The sequence below is a fragment of the Macaca mulatta genome, chromosome 6 (genome assembly GCF_049350105.2).
Source record: "Macaca mulatta isolate MMU2019108-1 chromosome 6, T2T-MMU8v2.0, whole genome shotgun sequence".
NCBI lineage: Eukaryota > Metazoa > Chordata > Mammalia > Primates > Cercopithecidae > Macaca > Macaca mulatta.
In genome coordinates this window covers 33,004,431-33,017,165 of record NC_133411.1, presented here as the reverse complement: position 1 = coordinate 33,017,165, position 12,735 = coordinate 33,004,431, and the positions used below count along the sequence as shown (strand labels likewise).

Genomic DNA, 12,735 nt, shown 5'->3' with positions numbered 1-12,735 from the left:
ACTGGGAATCTGGGTGAGTATATTTATTCCTTGTGTGTTAACAATCTGTGTCCTGGGTTTATGAACAGGAAAATGAATTAGTAAACTCAGGGCTCTGTAGAGACTTTAGGGATCCCAGGCAGTTCCTGCTTCTCAGAGATTCTGTATGGAATCGTGGTTGGGAATAGGGGCTTAGTAGACAAGAGATCTGGATTCACATTCTTGCTCCAACCCTTTTTTTTTTTTTTTTTGAGACGGAGTCTCACTCTGTCGCCCAGGCTGGAGTGCAGTGGTGCGGTCTCGGCTCACTGCAAGCTCCGCCTCCCAGGTTTCACACCATTCTCCTGCCTCAGCCTCCTAAGTAGCTGGGACTACAGGCGCCCATCACCACGCCTGGCTAATTGTTTTGTATTTCTAGTAGAGATAGGGTTTCACCACGTTAGCCAGGCTGGTGTCGATCGCCTAACCTCATGATCTGCCCGCCTCAGTCTCCCAAAGTGCTGGGATTACAGGTGTGAGCCACTGCGCTCAGCCTGCTCCAACTCTTAATAGATATGTAACCTCAGGCAAGTCACTTAGCCTCTCCAAGCCTATGTTTCCTCATCTGAAAAGTAAGGATAACTGGGAACAGGGCCTGAAATGCTTTAAGTGCTTGACTTGTTCAACAGACATTTATTGAATGTCTACTGGGTAATTCATTTTCCTGCTCATAAACCCAGGACACAGATTGTTAACACAGGGAAGAAATATACTCACTCAGATTCCCAATGTACTATTTCTCCAGTTGGCCTGGGACTTAATCTTGAGACGCTAAGAATTTCATTTCTCTTTCTCTTCTTTGAGGTTCAAGATTTTTTCTGATTTGCCCTAAGACTTGATTTCTTTCTTTTTTTTTTTTTTTTTTTCTGAGATGGAGTCTTACTCTGTCGCCCAGGCTGCAGTACAGGGATGTCATCTCGGCTCACTGCAACCTCCGCCTCCCGGGTTCACACCATTCTCCTGCCTCAGCCTCCCGAGTAGCTGGGACTATAGGCGAGCGTCACCACGCCCAGCTAATTTTTGTTTTTAGCAGCGATGGGGTTTCACCATATTGGCCAGGCTGGTCTGGTCTCGAACTCCTGACCTCGTGATCCGCATGCCTCAGCCTCCCAGAGTGCTGGGATTACAGGCGTGAGCCACCGCACACAGCTGAGACTGGATATTTTAAACCCTCTTCCTTGAACCCTTAAAGCAAAGGCAGAAATAGGAACTATTTTCAGCATGTGAGATACACAAACTAGTTATTTGCTTTAATGGAGCTTATGATCCAATAGCTGAGACAGACAATAAATGAATAAACCAAAGATTTTATTTCAAACAGGAGTCATGTGATAGAGTACCTGGGGGTGGTCCTGTTAGATCATATGTTCCTGTGAAGATCTGGGGGAAGATGTTTGCAAGCAGAAGAAGGGCACTGATACGGGACAGAACTTGATGTGTTCCAAAACTGAAAGAAGTACAGTGTGTCAGGCATGGAGTGAGGGCAATGAGTGGTAAGAGAAGGAGTCATAGGAGAGGTGGATTGGGGCAAGGAGCCTGAATCACACTGAAATGGCAATAAGAAATGTCCAGTTTTAAGCCGGGGAGTGATATGACTTGCATTTTTAAAACACCCCTCTGGCTAGGCACAGTGGCTCATGTCTGTAATCACAGGACTTTGGGAGGCCAAAATGGGTGGACCACTTGGGCCCAGGAGTTTGACACCAGCCTGGGTGACACAGTGAGACCCCATCTCTTAAACAAACCAACAAACAAAAGAAACCCCTCTGGGTCAGGGGGGCAGGAGGGATGAATAGGAGGCAGAGCACAGAAGATTTTTAGGCCAGTGACACTACTCTGTATTATAATATAATGGTGGATACACGACATTATACATTTATCCAAACCCATAGAATGTAAGAGTGAACCCTAAGGTAAACTATGGGCTCAAGGGATAACGGTGTTCCAACACAGGTTCATCGACTGTAACAAATGAACCAGTGTGGTGAAGTATGTTGACGAGAGCGGAGGCTCTGCATGTGTAGGGGCAACAGGTATATAGGAATCTCTGTACTTTCCTCTCAATTTGGCTGTGGACATAAAATTGCTATGTTAAAAAAAAAAAAAAAGTCTTAAAACAATAAAAGACCCCTCTGGCTGCTCGGAGGAAAAGGACTGGGGTCAAGAGTGTCCTCAGGTGGCCCAGTGAGAAGATGACTGCAGCATGGGTCCAGGGGTGAGATGGCGGTGACTTTAAAAAGGGTGGCTGCCGTGGAGGCAGGAGAACAGGGTGGAGGCTGAAGGTGGGGTCAACAGGACTTACTCCTGGATTTGGACACAGAATGTCAGGAAAAGAGAATGGTGGTTTCTAGTTTTGGAGATGACCCCTTGGGTGGATGGTGGTGCCATTTGCTGAGATGGCAGGAGGAGAAGGAAAGAACTAACTTGAAAGAGACATATCAAGGATTGCATTTTGTCGTGCTAGGTTAGAGATCCCTATAATGCCCCCACTGGAATGGTAAGGGGGCAGTGGGGCACATGAGTCTGGAACACAGCAGAGAGATCAAGGCTATGGACATCAGTTTGGAAGGCAGTAGCGCACAGATGGCAGGCAATGCCTTGAGATAGTTGAGCTCTCCCTGGAACAGCCAAAAAAGAGGATGCAAGGATAAGTCCCGGGTCAAGAGCATAAAACAATGAATACCAGTTATTGTTATTATTTTCAACACATTGGGAAGGAAGGAGAATGTAGGCCAACTATTGTTATCAGCATCTTTTTGTCCATCTATTTCCCCACCTATCCTGCCATCCATTCATACTGTGAACAATCATGGAGCACATTTACTAAAAGGCAAGAGAGAGTAGTGGGCCATACGGAAGCTCTAGAGCCAGGCTGCTGTATGTAAATTCCAATTCTAGCAACTCCTGGCTGTGTAACCTCAGAGAATTCGCTTAACCACATTGTATCACCATTTTTCCATCGCAAAAGGGGTTGTAGTGGGTTGAATAGTAGCTCCCCAAAAGATACACCCACATCCCAAAACCTGCAAATGTGTCCTTATTTGGCAAAAGTGTCTTTGCAGATGTAATTAAATTAATAATCTCAAGTTGGAATCATCCTGAATTATTTGGGTAGCCCTAACTCCAATGACAAATGTCACACAAATAAGAGACACACAAAGTAGAAACATGCAGACAAGAGAGAAGACACAGACACACAGACAAAGCAGTGTGACGACACACACACATAGACTGGGCTGAGGCAGCACAAGGAATGTCCGCAGCTCCCAGAAGCTGCAAGAGGCAGGGAAGGTTTCTCCCCTAGAGCTTCCAGGGGGAGCACAGCCCTGTCAACACCTTGATTTCAGACTTCGGACCTGTGAAGAGGATACTGGGAGAGGACAAATTTCAGTTGTTTTAATTTCTGATGGCAGCCCCAGGAAACGAACATGAGGTAATAACAGTATGTACCTCATCAGATTATGAGAACTGAATGAGCTGTATGCGCCAAGTGTCTAGAACAGTGCCTGCCAAATAGTGAACATTCAACTAATTTTAACTTTTACCCACATACTAGGCATCGTACTGGATCCTGAAGAGTACGGGGGAAGAGGCAGTCTTCAGAGATCCTCAAGATAAAGATGGAGCCCTGGAAGCTGAGCAGGTGAGGGATCAGAAGGCGGGAAGTGTGCTCAGGGGCCGTGTGCATCTCCCAGGTGCCAAAAATAGTGGACTGCAGCTCCACAGCTGCCACCAATAAAGAAATCAATAAGCCTGACATCTGCTTAGGTTTTTAAAGACGAGCAGTAAGTCCAGAGAGGGGTTAAATGCAATTCTTTCCAGTACCTTCCTCTCCTCATGCCATCTCACTGCCTGCTCTCTCGTGGGAATCCACGCCGATGAGGACACTCGGAGCACATTTTCTGGAGACAGCTGTCCCTCTTTCAGCCTAATGATACTGGGAATTAAGGTGGCCAGGGCGGGGTAGGAGTGGAGAGTGGGCAGTGGCAAACTGTGGAGGAAAGCTATGCCAATTTTGTATGCTGAGTGGTTTTGTAATAATATTTGCATGGTTGCTTTAGCCTTGGAAGTGAATTCTCTTCACCAGGAGACCCATAGAGCACAATCTAGTTTTACCCAAATCTCTATAAAACACACTGGGCCAGAAAGAGTGTGTTTGGCGGGTGGTGGGGGGTGTTCAACTGAAACACAGCTGAAATCAGACATTTTATAAGTGTCCATTGGCCAACACACAAAAATGTAGAGTTGATTGACATCTTGCTTTATTAAACAGAAAAAGAAAAAGAAACCTTCGCGCTCTTGGAGAGAGCCTATGATTCCATTTGATCACCTGCACGCAAACATAAGCAGTGTCAGGAGCTACCCTCAATGTTCATGACACGGAGGGGTCAGGTTCCTGAAGACATTTCTGGTGGCTCAGTCCCTGGAATTCCTCAGGGGTAAGGGGCATTACTGGGTGTTCAAACCTGTACCCACCAACCCAAGATATTACGGCTACCCCAAAATACACTTGCCTCTCCACTCTCCAGAAACAGTCTTCTGGAATACTGGAATTACAGTAACATCCCAGGACGTGTACACAGGACAAGCCAGGTTCACCTTAGACAGGCATCGGAAACGTGCTGGCCTTTGGTGAAAGGGACAAAAGAGTTGGTGTTTATTTTGTTCCCCCCGCCCCAGGTATCCTGAGATCTCCCTAGGAGTGACAGTAGTGAGAAGGCCCCCTGTAGCGCAAAGCTCCCTGGCACCTTCTCTCCTCCCACCAGCTGCCTGGGGATGCCCGGAGGCCTCCCATGTAAGGCAGCCCAGTTCCCTGCCCCCTTCTCCCTACTGAGTACACTGAGATCCAAAATTACCATCTCTCCCACCCTCCTCCCAGTACAACTCCCACTGCCTGAGCTGGCAGGTCCCAGCCAGGGAATTGACTTTGGGGTAGCCACAGCACAAACCGTGCCCCCGCTCACGGAAGGAATCCTAATTCTACACTGTATGAGTGCCGTCTTTATTTTTAGCCAAGCAGGATGATGGCTGTCCTGAGGCCAGGACAACAGGGTCTGTTGTGTTAACTTGGATGATAAAGTCTAGGGCTTGCAAAGTCAAGTACTAGAGGTGTCCAAGTGTTGATAAAAATGAGACCGGCCGGGCACAGTGGCTCATGCCTGTAATCCCAGCACTTTGGGAGGCCAAGGCAGGCGGATCACAAGGTCAAGAAATCAAGACCATCCTGGCCAACATGGTGAAACCACATCTCTACTAAAAATACAAAAATTAGCTGGGCGTGATGGTGCGCGCCTATAATCCCAGCTACTCGGGAGGCTGAGGCAGAAGAATCACTTGAACCCAGGAGGCGGAGGTTGCAGTGAGCCGAGATCGTACCACTGCACTCCAGCCTGGGCAACAGAGCGAGACTCCATCTCAAAAAAAAAAAAAAAAAAAAGTAAAAACGAGACCAAGAATAACTCCTCTGAAATCCATTTCGACTCCTGCTAAAACACCTCAAAGAACCAGTCTGGGGCATCACTGTGTTAACGGCCAAATATGCCATGGACACCCCTTCCTCAGGAAGCTGTTAAAACCGTAGATCCTTAACTAGAATGAGCTAAGTTTATGTCTCCCTGAAGGCAAGAGATTGGATAATGCCCTTTCAAGGACCTGCAGATCCTTAAGAATTTGTGATTTTTTTAAATCCTCCTGTGGATATCTAGGCATTTCAGCCTGCTTCTTAGACTTAAAAAACAACAAAACTTCCCCCATCTCCTTGCTATTATTTCATTCAGAGCTCGCAACAATTGTGTGTGCAAAATTAATCCTCTTTGCTGTGAAGTCGGTTCCCCCAATGCTGCTTCTCCAAAACCTCTTTATGTGTCCTAGAGGGCTTGATGAGCCCCAGATACACTGTATAACCTAAAAACAAATAATCCAAGAATAACTTTGTCAGCCAGGTATTCAATTCTATCTGGTTTCATTCAATGGCTTCAAAAAGAGAGTTGAGAATCTTAAGTTTCTGATTTTCTGGAAGTTAATAGACCACTCATTATTCACTCAGAACGCATTCCGGTAGGGAGTGCATGCACGGAGCAGCCAGGACTCTCAGAATGGAGACTGTTTTCTGGCTTCATCGAGAGTGTGGGGTGAATACACTACTGGCATTGGAGAGAGGCCACGGCCAGGGGTAGGCCTCTTCCTGGAGCTGGAGAGGCTTAAAAGACAAATGTGTCTTCTCCGCATGCTTAGTGTCTTAACAAACCGTCTCTCGGCTCAGCCGCCTTATCAGACCACAAAAGGCCTCTTCAACTATTAAGTTTTCAAACTGTAAATGCTCCCAGTGTCTTCTTGAACACATTTGTAAATAGAACGCAGAACTCTTTAGCTCTCAGATAATCGGACGGAATCAGATGACCTACCTGGCTTCAAACCCTCCCCACCAGAACCCACGGGAAATGCATTCTTTTCCAATTCCATCTTTCCTCTATTTCTAAAGTACAGATAATAGGAGATCAAGATTGTCAAATTTCTAGACACCATAAAAAGATCCATCGTTTTATATGCAACCTATGCACAGGTCCAAATCTAGACATAGACCACCCGGTTGGAAAATAAGGAATAATTTGAGAAAATTTTCCAGATAATTCTATACTTCCATTTCCTTAAAAAACAGTCCTCAATGCCTATAATCCCAGCACTTTGGGCGGCTGAGATGGGTGGATCGCTTGAGCCCAGGAGTTTGACACTAGCCTGGGCAACATGGTAAAACCCCGCCTCTACAAAAAATTTTTAAAAAATAATAATTAGCCAGGTGTGGTGGTGAGTGTCTGTTGTCTCAGCGTCCCAGCTACTTGGGAGGCTGAGGTGGGAGGATCACTTGAGCCTGGGAGGTCAAGGCTGCTGTGAGCCGTGGTCATGCCACTGCAGCCTGGGTGACAGAGTGAGACCCTGTCTCAAAAAAAAAAAAAAAAAAAAAATTCGTATTTCCCCCAATTTCATTTAATTTGGCGCATATCTACTTAGTGTTTAGTAAGTCAAGTACTCCTTTTCTTTCCCTCTTCACTAATAAGTGAGATTATTTTTTCATCTTTTTAACTATAATCAAAGACCCATTAATAAAACCAAGGGGGAGTGCAGATTTTTAATTCTTCCTCAGCCACCCGCACTTGGGACAACACCACTGCTATTGAAAGACAAGCGTTCCCCAGATCAAGCAACTGTGTTTTGTGACTCTAGTTCTAGTTGTCTAATAGGGCAAGTTCTCTGTTTTTCTGGGCCTCAGCTTCCTCAAATGCAGGCCTTACCAAGTGTGAGTGCATGATCCCCTTCCGAAGCACGGAGGACAGAGGAGGCTATCCAGCCTCTCCCTGCTTTGCACCTGGTAACTGGATCTTTGCATAACAGAGGGACATTACATTCAGATGCAGTACTGCAACAAGCCAACAGATTAAAACAGAGGGACATTACATTCAGATGCAGTACTGCAACAAGCCAACAGATTAAAAGACAGAAACCTTGAATGATTCGTCAAGGTGGGAACAGGGAGACCCAACAGCTCGGAGTAGTCCAAAGCTTTTCATCCACAGCTGAAAGAAAGCTTCAGGCAAGTCTGCTAAAAACTCCTGCCTTCTACACTCAACTGGGCTCTCACTGACTTTGGGGAGCGGTTTATGCATTTCTGGACACGCTACTCAAAAGAACCCACCATACAGCAGATGCTACCATGGAGGGCCTTCCAAACACACCTTAGGACCTCTTTTGATTCCTCCTAAGAACAATCCTGTGAAGTAACGACTGCACCAATTGTACACATGAGCAAATGGAGGCTTCAAAATCTCTAATCATCTGGCCCAGCAGGAAGTTCTCTGCACTGCTAGGATTCCAGCCAAAGCCTATGACCCCAACTCAGGACCTTCCTTTCCCTCCTGGCTGCCTCCACTGGTGCCAGGTGCCGGGTTTGCTTCCTCTGGCAGGCAGCAGTACAGCCCCCCTTTCTCCCAGCCCCCAGCTTCACGAAGTGACCCCAGGTCTCAGCAAATGCCTCCCCTGTTTTCCTCATTCTCTCCAGGGCCTCACCAACCTCTGCTTCCCTCTGGCCTTCCAGGGAAGGCAGATGCCAGAATTGTTCTTTTCCCCGCACTTGCTCGCCTCTTCCAGCCCAAACACCCCTGATCTGGTCTCGCACATCTCTTGTGTTTACCAAACATGTCTGGGAGGGAGAACGGAGGGACTCTCATGAATAAACCTTCCTTCAATGCTACAACCTCCTCAAAATACTCTGTGGATTATTTTCAACCAGCACACTTCTGGATCCAGTGTCTATACCCGCAGTGTCACTGTCTTGGCAATCATTGTCTCCTTCTTCCCTTGCAGCCTGGCTTCATGAACACCCCTCACAGACACTGTTCTATCAGTGGCCTTTTCCTATCATCCTTCTGGGTGTGGGCGCCTCTGAGACACCCCTGCCTCTCCACTTGTCTGCTAACCTCGCTCACGGGCTTGCCTGCCTAGCTCTTCCTGTCCTTGAAACTCAACTCTGACCTCAGCATCCTCCCTGGTGCTGCAGGGATGTGTCTGAGGCCAGAAGAAAGAGGCTGAAACTGTTGAGTCTCTAAGTCTGTCTTCTTAAAGAGATTCAGCTTCTCTTTGGATTTGCTCCTGACCTTCTGAGGGTTCATCTTTGGAATTTGTCCCCTTGCGGTTGGTGCAGTAGGAGAGACCTGGAGCCACCTTCCAACAGAGACGCCCCCAACACCATGGTCTGAGTCACTTAGGCCCACATGATCAAAAGCAAGGGAGTATCCACAGCTCTGTGTTATCTTGTTCAGCTCACCAGTCCTGGAGCCTCTGGGAGAGGGTTTCCACAACACCCTACGTATGATCAGCCCGGGCGGTGGGGTCTGGGGTGTTCCCTCTGCCTCTTTTCCTGTCTAACCTGAGGAAGTTGATTAGCAACTGTTCCAGGCCTTATCTGGGTATGAATAAAATAAGGCCCTAAAGAAACACACCCAGGGAAGCATGGTGAGTGTGCTAAAGGGTTGTGTAGGAGCAGAATGAGGGTCCAGGTTGGGCACTGTGGCTCATGCCTGTAATTCCAGCACGTTGGGAGACCAAGACACCAGGATCACTTGAGCCCAGGAGTTCGAGACCAGCATAAGCAACATGGTGAAACCCCATCTCCAAAAAAACACAAAAATTATCTGGGTGTGGTGACACACACCTGTGATCCCAGCTACTTGGGAGGCTTAAGTGGGAGGATTGCTTGGGTCTGGGCAACAATGAGACCCAGTCTCAAAAAAAAAAAAAAAAAAAGAAAGAAAGAAAGAAAGAAATCCCACACATCTCCCTACTATCTGGAGAACTAAGTTCCTCTGAGTCCTTAGCACTGAGTCCTAACTCAGGATCAACCTCTCGATTCCACCTAAGAGCTCCTCCACAAAGCCTTTCAAATCCTCTCTGGCAAAAGTGACTTCTTTTTCCTCCATACTCCCAAAATGTTTTATTTGGACCACTCTTCAGGTACTTTACTCACTTAACCATCCCTTCACTCCCTCATCCAATAAACACAGGGCGTCTACTACATGCAGCCTGTGCACTGGTCTGCACCATAGTGCTCAGCAGGTTTCTCGCCCTTCTCCTGCTGGACGGACACTGACAGACTGACAGCAGCAAGGGAACGTCTTTCATCTAAGCATATCCTGGAACCTCAAAGCCTCCTCAGCCTCCAGCACAGCAAACCACAGGTATTCCAAAAATAAAATGATTGAAATGAATAGAGCAATTATCATGTTTCCTTAAATAGTAAACTGCCATAAAGTGCATGCAAAATCCATTTCAGTGATAGATTTAAAGTATAATTCAATATTTTTCCAGAAGCATATTAACTATGTCAAGGTAGGTGCATTTATATACTTTACATGGTTCTGATTCTTCCTCTCATAGCACCTGACAGCCCCCTACTCCTACACCTAACCCCCGCAACACACACACACACTCACTCACTCACACCACTAGATGGTTATTATAGGAGCAGCAGCTCTGGACCCATCCTAATGGAAGAAGGAATTGATGAAGCCAGAACCACCACCTACAGCCAGGGGTGTGTTCTGAAACATTCTCTTCTGCCCCCACAAGCAGCACTCCCACTCCACACCTGCCAATCTGCACCTATCTGGCGGCCACCCAGAAGTCACAACCCACAAAAGCTGGCCCAGTAGAGATGCCAGGCCCCTAAAGCCCTCCAGTGTGGGAGACCCCACTGGAGAAGAGGCCCTGAAGGTCCAGGGGGTCTCTCTGCAAGGACAGATCAGGGCATCACTTACTGCAGCTACTCAGCAACCACTTCCAGTAGTTTCATTGCGATTTGTCAAGGCAAACATATCCACCTACCCTACCTTTGGTGGAGGCAAGAGGTTGGGCCAGCCAGCCGCAGAGGACAGACTCAGACTCAGCTCCATCCCCCAACACTGCCCAACCGCCAGTCCCAGGGCAGGTCTGGAGCTCTGGAATGCCCTCGTGCCTGCCATTCCAGTCTCTGCGACCAGCCCATGCCAGACCTTGTCCTCCTCCCACTCCAGTGTCCCTTATCAAGGTCTCTGCATAGATTTGGGCTGCCGAGGACAGCTTCTGGCAAATTCCTGCCAGGGGTCCTGGACCCTCCTGCTGCTCAATTCAGCCTTGCGCTTTCATGGATTTTCCAAATAGCGGGGACCACAGGCAGCTCAAAGACTTAAAACACAAACGCAAACCCGAGGGAGGGAGAGAGGAAGACAGGGAGGGGGAAACCAGGTTTTAGGAGAAACTCGACTTCAGAGAGAGGGCAGGATTTCCCTATCATTATGTTCCCCATCTCCCCGGCAGACGCCAATAACCGGCCCTAAGATGCCCTTGCTCTTTGCGCGCCCTCTGCACTCCCCCGCCCCGCGTCTAACGTCTCATCTGGGCAGAGAGGGGGCGAGAGATGAAACACGCCCGAGGTAGGATGGTCCCCAAGACATTACCTGAGGCCGGAGTACCTGAGTACCTCCGCTCCTGCCGGAAGAGGGGACCAGAAGACGGCCCAGGGATGGGGACCCGGGATGCGCGCCCGTGCAGGAGCTCCCGGCCCTGTCCTGGGTACAATGAGTCTCCGGGTGTCCCGCTGTCTCGGTCCCGCTCTGTCCAGCCCCCTCCCCTGCGCTGCGCTCTCCCCGTCCCCGGCCGGATGCTAGAGGAGTTTGCGCCGCCCAACGTGGGACCCCGGTTCGGCGTCCTCACTCCTCGCCCTGCTAGGGCTGGGATTCCCGCACCCAGATTTGTCGCTAAACTTTCCTGGGCACACACGGTCTCGGGGGTGCCCAGCCTCCCCCATCCCCTGCCCACCCGGAGCCGGCGCGTCCCGGCTGCAGCGGGACGGTCGCTTCACCTGCTCGCGGCTCGGCTGAGGCTCCCGCGGCTTCCTCGCACGTCCAGACCCAGGCGCCACCCGGCGGGTCCCCGCGCAGCTGCCGCCACCGCGGCCACCACCGGTGCCGCCGCCGCGCCTGCCCCGAGCTGCAAAGCCGCGGTTCGCCGGCAGCCGCGGGAGGCGCAATCCCGGTGCCCTGGGCTCGGCCTGCGGCTCCTCCGCTGCCTGCAGCCGCCGCCCCGCCGCGTCCCGCTGCCCTGGGCCGGCACGCACCGGCGCTGGAGTCCACTCCTCGCCGCGCTGCGCAAGGGATCCGCCGAGCCTCCGGGATGGGCGGGGATTCCCTCCCTCTGGTTGATTCGAGGGGCGGGAACTCCCTTCCCGGAGTGACAGGCACGGGGGGCGGGGATTCCCCTGCAGGAATAACAAGGTGGGCGGGGATTTCCCCGAGCGAGCCCCGCCGCGGGCAAGGAGTCTCTCTGGGTGAGCCAGGAGTCCTGGTGCGCCGGTTTCAGAAACCTGGGGATCTTGGGAGGAAGGCATCCAGGGAGATGGCTGCTCCGAATCTCCATACAGGAGGGGCTTAGGGCGCCATCTAGGTGGAACAGAGCGAGCTAGGGGATGTGAAGTTGCCTCTGCATAGCATTTTACATAGCAAAAAGAAAAATGTCAATTGCCTTATCAAAGAATGGGGCGGAGAGGCCAGAGGAGATGGGAGAAGAGCTAACCACTCACCCGAAGCTACCCTTAGCCTCTGGTCCTTGGGATACCAAAGGTAATTTAGCACTGGTATGAGGATTTCGGGGAGAGGGGACCTCTTGGCACCTCAGAGCTGCTTAATCCCCCAGTTAAGCCCCTGGGGGAAATCCCATGGCCCTGGGGTGGTGGTTTTGGTCCCATGAGTACTAGCCACGAGCTCCTGCTGCGTGGACCTTGAGAGCTAATGCCAGCCGCCCTTGGCTGCCGTCCAGGTCACTCGAGGAACGGAGCCTCAGGCTTTTGGGATCCTTCATTCCGGTGGATTTTCAGGAAGGCCTTCAAATATTTTTGGTTCTTTTTTTTGTCATCCTTGTCATTCTGCCTACCACAGGGAGAGGATGGTAAGAACATAATAGGAAGACTGCACAGCTCTGCAAGTTAAGCTCTCTTAAGAGGAAAAAGCTGGTCTTTTTCAAGTGCTGGCAGATAAGAGTAAAAACGTACGAAAAATTACAAAACCGGGATAATGAATAGTTGAATAATGCTTTTGACATTTTCTGCAGAACAGTAATTGGAAATCTTTGCTTTCGGGGGGATGGGGATGGGACAGGGCAGGCCCCAGCTGCAGTTCTGCCCAGCAAGGCAAT

The 12,735-nt window shown here is 49.7% G+C and overlaps 1 protein-coding gene across 4 annotated transcripts in view; it reads right to left on the bottom strand.

The window, feature by feature from the left end:
- Window positions 1–11,704, bottom strand: part of PDZD2 (PDZ domain containing 2) — a 478,150-nt gene extending 466,446 nt beyond the window's left edge. For all 4 annotated transcript variants that reach the window (XM_015139787.3, XM_078004636.1, XM_078004638.1 and 1 more), the window contains exon 1: window positions 11,408–11,704. The gene's annotated coding sequence lies outside the window, so the exon portion shown is untranslated. The remainder of the gene's footprint in view (window positions 1–11,407) is intronic.
- Between the last annotated feature and the right edge of the window lie 1,031 nt (window positions 11,705–12,735).